The sequence below is a fragment of the Pinus tabuliformis genome, chromosome 8, assembly GCF_031772625.1.
Source record: "Pinus tabuliformis cultivar Carrire ecotype Pingquan chromosome 8, CPIR1, whole genome shotgun sequence".
NCBI lineage: Eukaryota > Viridiplantae > Streptophyta > Pinopsida > Pinales > Pinaceae > Pinus > Pinus tabuliformis.
The window spans coordinates 1,743,729,172-1,743,741,257 of record NC_142294.1 but is presented as its reverse complement, the minus strand read 5'-3'; the positions used below and the strand labels follow the sequence as shown (position 1 = coordinate 1,743,741,257).

The following is a 12,086-nucleotide window of genomic DNA, read 5'->3' as shown; positions in this document are numbered from 1 at the left end:
CTGTATCCAATTTTTGCCATTTTATAATATAAAACTCGCAAATTCAGGGTCAAACGATTCTTCAGGGCCAGTCCCGTGAACCATGCTAACTCCCCGCACCTGAATTATTCATTCGGAGCTCTCACAATCAATTAATTTGTATATTTAAAGAAAAAAAAATGCACGCCATTTCACCTCCCCTGCAAGTAACAGTGACAGTGGGCCAGTCCCGTGAACCATGCTAACGATTCTTCAGGGTCAAATTATTCATTCGGTGCTCTTAGAGGCGGCATTGACAATCTCATAATCAATTAATTACGCCGTAAGGCGTTCCCTCTGAGACGAACTCCCCTCCATGCCACTGTGTCTCAACGTGGGCCGTTAAATGGATTGTTAGACGATTAAATCATCTCCAGCCATTAGATCATCGGTGAAAAACGTTCTGAGATCTGAAGCGACACAGGGAAATTTTATAGGTATGTCGAAGTGGGTGGCGGTATTCAGACCATTTTTGGTTTGGATTTTCAGATTTTTGGAGCGGCAGCCCATAGTGTCGGCGATGATGCAGAGACTGTTTGCAGAGTATGTCATTTGACCTCTGATGGCAGATCAAGTTCTGGAGACCTGATTATTATTGGCTGTGGCTGTAAAGAGGATTTGAGCATCGCTCATCGGCAATGCGCAGAGACATGGTTCAAGATCAGAGGCAATAGGTAGGTCTCACATCTCATACATGAATTTTAATGTTTTACAGAAACCTCAGCATTGGAATAACCGGTTCTTTATCTCCGCTTCCCCATACAGTCCATGTGTTCTTTTAAATGTCTCAATTTCTGAAATTTGACACAAATCTCTGGGACTGGTCCAGTTTTCTTTGAAATGTCTCAATTTGTGAAATTTGACGCAAATCTCTGGGACTGGTACAGTTTTAACTTGAACTGTAACTTACATATCTAATCTTATATCTTTTTATTCTGCTGGATTGGAAGATCCTTCTTCAAAACTTCTGAGCCCCCGCACTCCCCTATCTCTTATTAAATCTCTATTCAAGTGGAAGAATAATGATATTTGCATTTAAATCGACAGACCTTTTGATGCAAGCAGGGCATATTTTCGTTACGGATCACCCAGAAAAATCCAATTGCATTTCCGGATTATATTTTTCCTTTGGAGATAAGGTAATCTGATACTTGTAAGGCAATCCTGTGGTATGGGAATGTTGTTTTATAAAGTTAAATGTATTTTTCTGTTAATTGTAAGGGAATTTTCGCTTCGCCATTTCCGGATTATATTTTTCCTTTGGAGATCAGGTAATCTGATACTTGTAAGGCAATCCTGTGGTATGGGAATGTTGTTTTATAAAGTTAAAATGTATTTTTCTGTTAATTGTAAGGGAATTTTCGCTTCGCCATACAGTACATGTTTTCTTTTAAATATGGCTCAATTAGTGAAATTAGACACAAATCTCTGGAATTGGTCTAGCTTTAACTTGAGCTGTAACTCACGTATGGAATCTTACTTCTTTTAGTGCTGCTGGATTGGAAGATTCTTCTTAAAACCTTTTGAGCCCCACTCCCCTGCCTCTTATTAAATCTCTATTCAAATGGAAGAATAATGATATTTTCATTTAAATTGGTAGATCTTTTAACGCAAGAAGGCCATATTTTGGTTAGGGATCACCTAGAATAATCAAATTTCATTTCCGTATTATATTCTTCATGTGGAGATCAGTTAAACTGATACTTATAAGGCAGAAGGAAGGCAATATGACACTTCTAAGGCAATCATGTGGTTTCGGAATGTTGTGTTTTTAAGGAAAACTTTTTCTGGTACTTGTAAGGGAATCCTCTGGTATCGGAATGCTATTTTTTTAATAGGTAAAAGCTTTCGCCACTTTTTTTTTTAATGCAGAGACTGTTTGCAGAGTATGTCATTTGACCTCTGATGGCAGATCAAGTTCTGGAGACCTGATTATTATAGGCTGTGGCTGTAAAGAGGATTTGAGCATCGCTTATCGGCAATGCGCTACCTATCGTTACTCTCTGAACCCTTTCTATCAGTACCTTGTTGCTAGAACCGCTTGTTGCGTGTTTCAGACATCCAAAATTCTCTCTGTGGCCATTTTCCCGAAGTTTTACTGTATAACTCAGGCATGGATGACCTTACACTCTTTGCTATGGTGGATAACGCTCAGGCGAAAGGGGCTTCAATGAATGTAGGCTTTATTGCTAAGAAATAATGCTGGCTTTAAACTAATTGCAATGGCAAATTATCATAATACACAGGAATTTGTGGAATAATTTTTGTGGATAAATCTAAGGCTATTTCTTCTTTGCAATGGCAAAAAATATGAATGCTCTTCTTCAAATTATTGAATGCTAAGTTCTATTGAATGTTAAGTTCTCTTGAGAACTTAGGGAAATCCTGGACCGATAGAAAAATAGATTAACCAGTGACTCAAACAAAAACCTATGCCATTTTTCTAACTGTGAATATCCAATTAAGTCGTAAGTTGAAAGAATCAGTTCTTTTTAGATTATATGAATTTGGGGTATCTCAAAAGGAATCTAGAACTGTTAAAAAAATTGGTTAACTAGTGACTCAAACAAATAGCTATGCCATTATTCTAACGGTCAAAGTCTAACTTGGAACTCTAAAATGAAAGGATTGGCTTTTTTTCAGATTATATGAATTTGGGGTATCTCAAAAGGTGTCTAAAAACAGGGACAATTCTATAGAGAATGAAGATCAAAAAGCGATTTTCATGAATGGCACAGAGAAGAGAGGACTTGCAGAAGTACCCTATAGTAATCTTGTACAACTGTGTAGACAATTTTCTTCAGCAACATTTCCAGTCCAAAACAACACAGTTCTGTTCTTCAAAATTCTTACATTTATCCAAACTCGCTGAGTTCATGCAAGGGTAAAATTTTTCATCCTCTTTTATATCTTATTATATAGATTTAGGTGCAAACTTCAATGCTTATTACAGAAAGAGAAATGAGGGAAGGCAAAAGATTGACGAGAACAAGACTGTCCAAGTAAGAACAGGTGGTATCTAAAGGCACTGGTTAAACAATGTATTTACCATTAAGCCTATATATGTAACATTCAGAAACATCATACTTATTGTCCATTTACAATTTATTGCATGTTATAGCTGACCCCAGAGTTAGTCTATTGAAAGAGGATTTGCCAAATGGCCATTAAATCTGGTTCACTGCGTCAAAGATACTCATGGTGGTTCCTAATCAGTTAGGATGTTCCACAAAATTTTTACAAGCAATTAGAAGGTTTTCATCTTTAGAGTCCCTTCTGCTTGGTTGGGACTTGGCTATCCTTATGTCGATTGTAGATTGAGTGGAGTTTGCTTGACTCCCATAATATCCATCACAAGTTTTCATTTTAGGCGCTCCTTGGTTGGGACCTGACCATCTTTACGTATATTCTGGAATATTCCTAAATGCGGAGAGACATGAGTGATGTTAACTGTTTAACTTTGTTTATTTCAATCAAATTTTTAAAATATTTCAGAATCTGCAATCGAGTTACCCTCAGATTTAGAACGTCTACCAAAGTCAATCTACCACTCAATTAGATTCTTAAGTTAGGTGGCAAATCCCCAACAACTTCATATTCTATTATATAGAAGAGCAATTTTTAATTCATTTAAAACTAGGATCATTTATCTTAACCTCAGAATTTTTTAAATCCATGGAGAATATCTAACCCTGGGTCGATTATTCACTCTTTCATGCAAATTTGAATGTATTTTTATTATCTGTGCAAATCTGAATGTGTTTTTATTATCTAGATCCAAAGTTAAGGTCACTCTCTAAAGCTAAGATCAGTTTATATTAAGTTGTTTATAGTTGTTATTCCAACGTTAAGATCAGTTTGTATATAGTTATTTAAATATGGTATTAAAGTTAACTTATACTTTCGTTTGTATTTTTTTCTTTGAAATAAGATTGGACTATTTGTAATATAATCAACAGTGATTTGTAAATTTCCGAGCAGAGTTTGATAGGATATGAGTGTAAATGGTAAATCCATTTTTGTCAAATAGCTTAAGGTGAAAAAAGGCATATTTGCAAACGTGTAAGGTGAAAAGGGGACAATGACAATTCAATTGGATGCTTATACCACAGTGCAACAACTCACCAGAGCTTTTGGCACTTCCAAAATTACATAACTTTAGCTGATGATTGTGAGGATTGACCTGTTCAAAATATCATTTCAGAAATATTTGACAAGCTCATTGGGGTACAAAAACCATGCTACTCATGAACAATAGAGTACGTTAATTGTATAGCAAACAGACCCTCTTTCCAACCACAAATTTGACAAGAATCCAGCAAGAATTTCAGGCACAGTGAAAATTCTTTGTGTTGGAATGATTCCATTGGTTTGTTTTGCCCAATTTTAAATTAAACCAGATCATCCAAAACAGTCAGAGTTCCAGATCAATCAACACTCTGACTGAATTGTACAGCAGACTTCGGCAGGGGAGGGAAGTCTGCTACAGGTTTAGGCAGCTCCTATAAACAACCATTTACCACTCAAGTCTAATTTTCTTTTAAATATGGCTCAATTAGTGAAATTAGACACAAATCTCTGGAATTGGTCTAGCTTTAACTTGAGCTGTAACTCACGTATGGAATCTTACTTTTTTTAGTGCTGCTGGATTGGAAGATTCTTCTTAAAACCTTTTGAGCCCCACTCCCCTGCCTCTTATTAAATCTCTATTCAGATGGAAGAATAATGATATTTTCATTTAAATTGGTAGATCTTTTAACGCAAGAAGGCCATATTTTGGTTAGGGATCACCTAGAATAATCAAATTTCATTTCCGTATTATATTCTTCATGTGGAGATCAGTTAAACGGATACTTATAAGGCAGAAGGAAGGCAATATGACACTTCTAAGGCAATCATGTGGTTTCGGAATGTTGTGTTTTTAAGGAAAACTTTTTCTGGTACTTGTAAGGGAATCCTCTGGTATCGGAATGCTATTTTTTTAATAGGTAAAAGCTTTCGCCACTTTTTTTTTAATGCAGAGACTGTTTGCAGAGTATGTCATTTGACCTCTGATGGCAGATCAAGTTTTGGAGACCTGATTATTATAGGCTGTGGCTGTAAAGAGGATTTGAGCATCCCTTATCGGCAATGCGCTACCTATCGTTACTCTCTGAACCCTTTCTATCAGTACCTTGTTGCTAGAACCGCTTGTTGCGTGTTTCAGACATCCAAAATTCTCTCTGTGGCAATTTTCCCGAAGTTTTACTGTATAACTCAGGCATGGATGACCTTACACTCTTTGCTATGGTGGATAACGCTCAGGCGAAAGGGGCTTCAATGAATGTAGGCTTTATTGCTAAGAAATAATGCTGGCTTTAAACTAATTGCAATGGCAAATTATCATAATACACAGGAATTTGTGGAATAATTTTTGTGGATAAATCTAAGGCTATTTCTTCTTTGTAATGGCAAAAAATATGAATGCTCTTCTTCAAATTATTGAATGCTAAGTTCTATTGAATGTTAAGTTCTCTTGAGAACTTAGGGAAATCCTGGACCGATAGAAAAATAGATTAACCAGTGACTCAAACAAAAACCTATGCCATTTTTCTAACTGTGAATATCCAATTAAATCGTAAGTTGAAAGAATCAGTTCTTTTTAGATTATATGAATTTGGGGTATCTCAAAAGGAATCTAGAACTGTTAAAAAAATTGGTTAACTAGTGACTCAAACAAATAGCTATGCCATTATTCTAACGGTCAAAGTCTAACTTGGAACTCTAAAATGAAAGGATTGGCTTTTTTTCAGATTATATGAATTTGGGGTATCTCAAAAGGTGTCTAAAAACAGGGACAATTCTATAGAGAATGAAGATCAAAAAGCGATTTTCATGAATGGCACAGAGAAGTAAGAGAGGACTTGCAGAAGTACCCTATAGTAATCTTGTACAACTGTGTAGACAATTTTCTTCAGCAACATTTCCAGTCCAAAACAACACAGTTCTGTTCTTCAAAATTCTTACATTTATCCAAACTCGCTGAGTTCATGCAAGGGTAAAATTTTTCATCCTCTTTTATATCTTATTATATAGATTTAGGTGCAAACTTCAATGCTTATTACAGAAAGGGAAATGAGGGAAGGCAAAAGATTGACGAGAACAAGACTGTCCAAGTAAGAACAGGTGGTATCTAAAGGCACTGGTTAAACAATGTATTTACCATTAAGCCTATATATGTAACATTCAGAAACATCATACTTATTGTCCATTTACAATTTATTGCATGTTATAGCTGACCCCAGAGTTAGTCTATTGAAAGAGGATTTGCCAAATGGCCATTAAATCTGGTTCATTGCGTCAAAGATACTCATGGTGGTTCCTAATCAGTTAGGATGTTCCACAAAATTTTTACAAGCAATTAGAAGGTTTTCATCTTTAGAGTCCCTTCTGCTTGGTTGGGACTTGGCTATCCTTATGTCGATTGTAGATTGAGTGGAGTTTGCTTGACTCCCATAATATCCATCACAAGTTTTCATTTTAGGCGCTCCTTGGTTGGGACCTGACCATCCTTACGTATATTCTGGAATATTCCTAAATGGGGAGAGACATGAGTGATGTTAACTGTTTAACTTTGTTTATTTCAATCAAATTTTTAAAATATTTCAGAATCTGCAATCGAGTTACCCTCAGATTTAGAACGTCTACCAAAGTCAATCTACCACTCAATTAGATTCTTAAGTTAGGTTGCAAATCCCCAACAACTTCATATTCTATTATATAGAAGAGCAATTTTTAATTCATTTAAAACTAGGATCATTTATCTTAACCTCAGAATTTTTTAAATCCATGGAGAATATCTAACCCTGGGTCGATTATTCACTCTTTCATGCAAATTTGAATGTATTTTTATTATCTGTGCAAATCTGAATGTGTTTTTATTATCTAGATCCAAAGTTAAGGTCACTCTCTAAAGCTAAGATCAGTTTGTATTAAGTTGTTTATAGTTGTTATTCCGAAGTTAAGATCAGTTTGTATATAGTTATTTAAATATGGTATTAAAGTTAACTTATACTTTCGTTTGTATTTTTTTCTTTGAAATAAGATTGGACTATTTGTAATATAATCAACAGTGATTTGTAAATTTCCGAGCAGAGTTTGATAGGATATGAGTGTAAATGGTAAATCCATTTTTGTCAAATAGCTTAAGGTGAAAAAAGGCATATTTGCAAACGTGTAAGGTGAAAAGAGGACAATGACAATTCAATTGGATGCTTATACCACAGAGCAACAACTCACCAGAGCTTTTGGCACTTCCAAAATTACATAACTTTAGCTGATGATTGTGAGGATTGACCTGTTCAAAATATCATTTCAGAAATATTTGACAAGTTCATTGGGGTACAAAAACCATGCTATTCATGAACAATAGAGTACGTTAATTGTATAGCAAACAGACCCTCTTTCCAACCACAAATTTGACAAGAATCCAGCAAGAATTTCAGGCACAGTGAAAATTCTTTGTGTTGGAATGATTCCATTGGTTTGTTTTGCCCAATTTTAAATTAAACCAGATCATCCAAAACAGTCAGAGTTCCAGATCAATCAACACTCTGACTGAATTGTACAGCAGACTTCGGCAGGGGAGGGAAGTCTGCTACAGGTTTAGGCAGCTCCTATAAACAACCATTTACCACTCAAGTCTAATTTTCTTTTAAATATGGCTCAATTAGTGAAATTAGACACAAATCTCTGGAATTGGTCTAGCTTTAACTTGAGCTGTAACTCACGTATGGAATCTTACTTTTTTTAGTGCTGCTGGATTGGAAGATTCTTCTTAAAACCTTTTGAGCCCCACTCCCCTGCCTCTTATTAAATCTCTATTCAGATGGAAGAATAATGATATTTTCATTTAAATTGGTAGATCTTTTAACGCAAGAAGGCCATATTTTGGTTAGGGATCACCTAGAATAATCAAATTTCATTTCCGTATTATATTCTTCATGTGGAGATCAGTTAAACTGATACTTATAAGGCAGAAGGAAGGCAATATGACACTTCTAAGGCAATCATGTGGTTTCGGAATGTTGTGTTTTTAAGGAAAACTTTTTCTGGTACTTGTAAGGGAATCCTCTGGTATCGGAATGCTATTTTTTTAATAGGTAAAAGCTTTCGCCACTTTTTTTTTAATGCAGAGACTGTTTGCAGAGTATGTCATTTGACCTCTGATGGCAGATCAAGTTCTGGAGACCTGATTATTATAGGCTGTGGCTGTAAAGAGGATTTGAGCATCCCTTATCGGCAATGCGCTACCTATCGTTACTCTCTGAACCCTTTCTATCAGTACCTTGTTGCTAGAACCGCTTGTTGCGTGTTTCAGACATCCAAAATTCTCTCTGTGGCAATTTTCCCGAAGTTTTACTGTATAACTCAGGCATGGATGACCTTACACTCTTTGCTATGGTGGATAACGCTCAGGCGAAAGGGGCTTCAATGAATGTAGGCTTTATTGCTAAGAAATAATGCTGGCTTTAAACTAATTGCAATGGCAAATTATCATAATACACAGGAATTTGTGGAATAATTTTTGTGGATAAATCTAAGGCTATTTCTTCTTTGTAATGGCAAAAAATATGAATGCTCTTCTTCAAATTATTGAATGCTAAGTTCTATTGAATGTTAAGTTCTCTTGAGAACTTAGGGAAATCCTGGACCGATAGAAAAATAGATTAACCAGTGACTCAAACAAAAACCTATGCCATTTTTCTAACTGTGAATATCCAATTAAATCGTAAGTTGAAAGAATCAGTTCTTTTTAGATTATATGAATTTGGGGTATCTCAAAAGGAATCTAGAACTGTTAAAAAAATTGGTTAACTAGTGACTCAAACAAATAGCTATGCCATTATTCTAACGGTCAAAGTCTAACTTGGAACTCTAAAATGAAAGGATTGGCTTTTTTTCAGATTATATGAATTTGGGGTATCTCAAAAGGTGTCTAAAAACAGGGACAATTCTATAGAGAATGAAGATCAAAAAGCGATTTTCATGAATGGCACAGAGAAGTAAGAGAGGACTTGCAGAAGTACCCTATAGTAATCTTGTACAACTGTGTAGACAATTTTCTTCAGCAACATTTCCAGTCCAAAACAACACAGTTCTGTTCTTCAAAATTCTTACATTTATCCAAACTCGCTGAGTTCATGCAAGGGTAAAATTTTTCATCCTCTTTTATATCTTATTATATAGATTTAGGTGCAAACTTCAATGCTTATTACAGAAAGGGAAATGAGGGAAGGCAAAAGATTGACGAGAACAAGACTGTCCAAGTAAGAACAGGTGGTATCTAAAGGCACTGGTTAAACAATGTATTTACCATTAAGCCTATATATGTAACATTCAGAAACATCATACTTATTGTCCATTTACAATTTATTGCATGTTATAGCTGACCCCAGAGTTAGTCTATTGAAAGAGGATTTGCCAAATGGCCATTAAATCTGGTTCATTGCGTCAAAGATACTCATGGTGGTTCCTAATCAGTTAGGATGTTCCACAAAATTTTTACAAGCAATTAGAAGGTTTTCATCTTTAGAGTCCCTTCTGCTTGGTTGGGACTTGGCTATCCTTATGTCGATTGTAGATTGAGTGGAGTTTGCTTGACTCCCATAATATCCATCACAAGTTTTCATTTTAGGCGCTCCTTGGTTGGGACCTGACCATCCTTACGTATATTCTGGAATATTCCTAAATGGGGAGAGACATGAGTGATGTTAACTGTTTAACTTTGTTTATTTCAATCAAATTTTTAAAATATTTCAGAATCTGCAATCGAGTTACCCTCAGATTTAGAACGTCTACCAAAGTCAATCTACCACTCAATTAGATTCTTAAGTTAGGTTGCAAATCCCCAACAACTTCATATTCTATTATATAGAAGAGCAATTTTTAATTCATTTAAAACTAGGATCATTTATCTTAACCTCAGAATTTTTTAAATCCATGGAGAATATCTAACCCTGGGTCGATTATTCACTCTTTCATGCAAATTTGAATGTATTTTTATTATCTGTGCAAATCTGAATGTGTTTTTATTATCTAGATCCAAAGTTAAGGTCACTCTCTAAAGCTAAGATCAGTTTGTATTAAGTTGTTTATAGTTGTTATTCCGAAGTTAAGATCAGTTTGTATATAGTTATTTAAATATGGTATTAAAGTTAACTTATACTTTCGTTTGTATTTTTTTCTTTGAAATAAGATTGGACTATTTGTAATATAATCAACAGTGATTTGTAAATTTCCGAGCAGAGTTTGATAGGATATGAGTGTAAATGGTAAATCCATTTTTGTCAAATAGCTTAAGGTGAAAAAAGGCATATTTGCAAACGTGTAAGGTGAAAAGAGGACAATGACAATTCAATTGGATGCTTATACCACAGAGCAACAACTCACCAGAGCTTTTGGCACTTCCAAAATTACATAACTTTAGCTGATGATTGTGAGGATTGACCTGTTCAAAATATCATTTCAGAAATATTTGACAAGTTCATTGGGGTACAAAAACCATGCTATTCATGAACAATAGAGTACGTTAATTGTATAGCAAACAGACCCTCTTTCCAACAAAATATTTGACAAGAATCCAGCAAGAATTTCAGGCACAGTGAAAATTCTTTGTGTTGGAATGATTCCATTGGTTTGTTTTGCCCAATTTTAAATTAAACCAGATCATCCAAAACAGTCAGAGTTCCAGATCAATCAACACTCTGACTGAATTGTACAGCAGATTTCGGCAGGGGAGGGAAGTCTGCTACAGGTTTAGGCAGCTCCTATAAACAACCATTTACCACTCAAGTCTAATTTTCCCAAACCAGCTTTAAATGAATCACCAGCTCTAGGTTGATCCAACCCTTCCATACCCCTTTGATATCCCATTTTTATATGCCCTTTAATTTGAGAAAAACCATTTTTTTTCATCCACTGACCGAGGATTTTGAATTCTTCACTTCCACTCAATAGGATATTTGGAAATATTTGTTATCTCAAAATATATAAGCAAGACCTGTTTCCCCGTTTCCAACTAAGGTGATCAATAATAAGAGGGGTTGCTTCCTTTCACAGCTTTCAAATAGTAAAACCTAGACCTGCCCAATAATTTGATTCTACCCTGAGAAGAGAATTCTTGTTGAATATTCTGGCAGAAAGCCAAATTTCCACCACACACTGAAATCTGAAATAAGTATCCAAACGATTGTAGCTCTAGGAGCAATATTCATAAATAGAGGGTCTTAGACTGCCAATCCCCCATTAACCATTGGGAGACAAATTACATTCCAGTTTACTATTCCTCCCTCCTTGCCATAGAAACTTGTGAATTAACAAGCTCATCTGATTGAGCACAACTTTTGGGTCTAGAAGGTCAGAGTATAGGTAGACAGGAAGCAACGATAGAACATATTTAACTATCACAACACATCCTAATGAAGAGAGCCATTGAGCACCCGAGGCTTGAAATTTCTTCGAAAATTTATTTAAGGTATTGATTCAACTCTTCATATTAGAGGCACCGATCAAAATGGGGATTCCTAGATATTTAAATAATTTCCATTCCATTCTAAAGGGAATCCCAAAACCATCACAATTTCATTAATATTTTGAAGTGGATAGTTCCATCCTATGATTAGGCTCTTTGTTTTATCAATGAAGCCCCCCAACAGGTCTAGATATTGATCAAACACTGGTTTGAATCGCCGAGCAATAATTTTGGAGGCTCCCCCTAACAACAATGTATCGTCAGCAAACTGGGAATGATACACATATTTATTGTTGTTTTCTATACTTACTCCTCATATTCTCCCTTCTCTTCCCTTCTTCCCATCTCTAGGTTCCTTATTAAGTTTTCTGCCACTAATATATTAAGGTTTCTACTACTAGGAGCTTCTATTGAAAGCCTGCCTCAAACCCCTAGACGTGGAGAAGAGATTACAAGGGAGTCCATTTACTAAAGGAGCTGTCCACAGGCTTCCAATACAATCTCTAGTCCAATTTATGAACTCATTGCAGAAACCCAACTTTTCCATCACCGAGAA

The 12,086-nt window shown here is 35.5% G+C and overlaps 2 long non-coding RNA genes across 2 annotated transcripts; both read left to right on the top strand.

Moving 5' to 3' along the window:
* The first annotated feature begins 408 nt into the window (after positions 1-408).
* LOC149243082 (uncharacterized) lies at positions 409-2,761 on the top strand. The gene is made up of 4 exons (XR_016246688.1): positions 409-692; positions 1,084-1,157; positions 1,904-2,194; positions 2,662-2,761. It is a non-coding gene; the product is annotated as an uncharacterized LOC149243082 (long non-coding RNA).
* A 3-nt stretch (positions 2,762-2,764) lies between these two features.
* On the top strand, positions 2,765-10,127 carry LOC149243081 (uncharacterized). Its single transcript, XR_016246689.1, has 5 exons — positions 2,765-2,902; positions 5,053-5,343; positions 5,811-6,055; positions 8,206-8,496; positions 8,964-10,127. It is a non-coding gene; the product is annotated as an uncharacterized LOC149243081 (long non-coding RNA).
* The last annotated feature ends 1,959 nt before the right edge of the window (positions 10,128-12,086 follow it).